The following is a 3,208-nucleotide window of genomic DNA, read 5'->3' as shown; positions in this document are numbered from 1 at the left end:
GCCCCATTTGGAAAAAATACATTTTTGAGCAATGTTGATTTCATGCATTTTACCAAAATTTAGCCAACTTCAACAAGGTGTAAATCCTTCAATTTTTGTCATATGAAGGAGATCTTTCACTTTTTGGAAACCTCAAAGAGTCCTCTAACCAATGCCTTTGGTCTCATGTCAAAATGATTTTTGAAGCTCCTTGTGTGTCCTTTTGAAAAAAGTGTCTTTTTGTTGACTTTGAAAATGACCTGTAATGTCTTTGATCATATTTTTCAAATGGTGAATCCAATGACCATGGGATCAATGGCATTTGAAAGATAATTGAATTTCCTTCAAAACAAGCTTTGGTTTGAATTTTTTGGATGAAGGATGAGAGAGTTATGATCAGTCAAAGTTGAGTTGACTTTTCAGGCAAAAACCCTAATTTTGAATCTTAGGGTTTTGTTGATTTTTTATCTTTCCTTGATGAATTATGATCATCCAATGATCAAATGATGAATCCTTTGACAAAATATGGACTTTGACAAAAAATTTCATTTTTGACTGTCTGTTGACTTTTTTGGTCAAACGGGTCGTCTGTTGACTGTTTGAGCTGCTGACGGTGCGTCTGAGTGAATTGAAGTTTGAAAATTTGTATGATGGTACTTTGAGATATATGGATGTATATGAAATCCATTTGAGCTCTCAAAAACTTGTTGCCCCTGTAAAAACAAGAAAAACCCTGATTAGGGACTGTTTGTGTAGGAGACAGTTAAGCGTACCTGATTTTTGTGCAGTGTTGAGTCTCTGCTAATCATGTGATATTCAGAAGACTTCTTTGAACAAAAATCTTGGAATTTTGAATTGTGAAAGATTGATTTGATTGATGGTACAAAACACTGAGAATTGTACTGCCAGCAGTTTGGCTGTCGACTGACTGTTCAGGTATTGACGTAGTAGTTAGAGTGAAAAATCAACAGTCAAAGTTAATTTTCTTTTTTTGTTGTTTTTTTTTTTTGTTTTTGTTTTATGTGAAAAATGAAAGTTTATTTACATGACTTGTTAGAAAAACACAGACATAATAAATAACTAATATTTACGGTATGCGGGCAAAATTACCGATAATAACCCTGAAAATCATTTAATGCACAGAAATAGGAATATTTGACTGGCAGAAAACACACAAAATATTATCTTAGTAACTAAGCAATATTATGACAAATAGTACAACATTTAATACTGACAGTACAAATATCACATACTATATTGAACAGTACGACGAATAAACGGTACATTTAAGAAATAAGAAATACGGCAAATTTTAAGGATGACGATTAATGACCCATGCTATGAACAATAACATGTAGATGATTGGGAGTGCAACTATTGCAGGTCCACACTCCTCAGGACTATGCAGGCAGAAGAAAGTCATGATCACCGTAGCAATGGTGATGACTGTAAGAAATAGTGTCTCTATCCACTTTGCCATTCTTGTTAGGGAAGAAGAGAAAATAGATATGAGATAGGAATTTGAAAGATGAATTGGAATTTGATGTGAGATTTTATGGAAGAAAATGAGAGGTATTTATAGAATGGAAAGAAGGAAAGAGACGTTGGGGAATGATGTGATTCCGTACAAAAGGAAAATTTGAGTGGAAGTAAGATTTGAAAGAAAGAGTATGATAGTGTTGGGAAAAGGAGAGATTTGATTTTTGAAAAAGAGATTTGAAAAGATTTTTGCAAATATTGGAATATAGTACAAAAATTAGTGGGAAACAAAAGATAATAATAATCTATTTGTTACCAGTACAGTCTGAGCTTCCTGATTCTGCGCCTGCAAAAAGATTTAACTCTGTACCAATTGTGTCAGTACTATTTATCTGTAAATAAATAAATAGCATGTGTGAAGTAATAAACAGTATTTGGTGTTTGCGTAAGAATAAATTCAACTGCAAGCCAAATTACTGTATAAGAAAGATTCTAAAAACTAAGTATTTCATATGTCAGGATATTTGTTGAAATAAAAATCCATGATTATATGAGACCTTTAATTTTCAGATTGGAGTTTTCTTGAAAAATATGTGGGCAAATTTTGGGGTATAACAATAGGTATTATATATGTAGTCTCTACGAGACATTGAAAGATATGAATGAAAAGAAATGAAGTTTAATTTTTATAGTTTAGTTTTATCTTTCTTTAACTTTTTTTCTTTAAACAACACCAAATAATAATTAAAATAAAGTAAGCAGTCCAAAATGGTGGTGGTTCCGGCGGTGGCCGTTGTAAATTTGATGGTATTCTCGGTGGCCACTACAATTTCGGTGACCATTTTTGTTCTGGTAGTTTCTTTGGAGACCACAAAAATGGTTTTGTGAACGCTAGCTTGACGTAAAACGGAAAAAAGACCGTTTATGCGCATTTTGTATGGATGCCGAAGTTGTCACCGAAAGTGACACCAGAGTTATCGTCGAAAGTGACGCCGAAATTATTTTCGGATTCAGAAATGTCGTCGGAGATATATTTTCCTCTTTGGATTTAAACCATGCATCTGTTTAATCCAGTGGTCGCAGATCTGGTGGTTTCAGTAACGTTAGAGATGTCGTCGAAAATGTTACTGGAATCGAAGTTGTCGCCGGATATGACTTCAAATTAGAAATTTTTTTGTCCCCTTCTGTTTCTTTTGTCTGTTTCTCTGTAGATCTCTGAACAACATATTTTTCTTTCAAAAAAATCGGTGACTTTGTGAATGAATCAGAAAGATCTTGAATTTGTTCTTTCAACTCCTTTCTAAATCTGTTTGAGATTTCATGAGTTTCAGTTATATATTATTTTAGAATTTCTAGTTGGTGAAGTGTTTCTGGTTGTGAGAAGAAATTTTAAGGTTGAGGTGGAGCATAATCTATGTGTTGTTATTGGTGTGGAGTGAAAGTTGAAAATGGAGGATTTGAGAAGGAACATTAATATGGAGGGTATGAGTTTATGAGTGGTGGATATGGGTTAGATGATATAGGTGGTGTGGTTGAAGCAGTGGCATAATAAGGAGAAATGGAGGAATGATAAAAGGGTGATAGAGAACTATCATAAGAAGGGATGAAAGAATGGGAATATGGATATGCCATGGATGGGAGATTGACTGCATTAATGAGAGCACCAATGTTACGATGCTAGAACCCTAAATCTAATAAAAATATGAAAAGCTATAAAATTAAGAGAAATATAAAACTAAGCTATAAAAAT

Source organism: Vicia villosa, linkage group LG3 (assembly GCF_029867415.1).
Source record: "Vicia villosa cultivar HV-30 ecotype Madison, WI linkage group LG3, Vvil1.0, whole genome shotgun sequence".
NCBI lineage: Eukaryota > Viridiplantae > Streptophyta > Magnoliopsida > Fabales > Fabaceae > Vicia > Vicia villosa.
Note: the sequence above shows the minus strand (reverse complement) of the source record.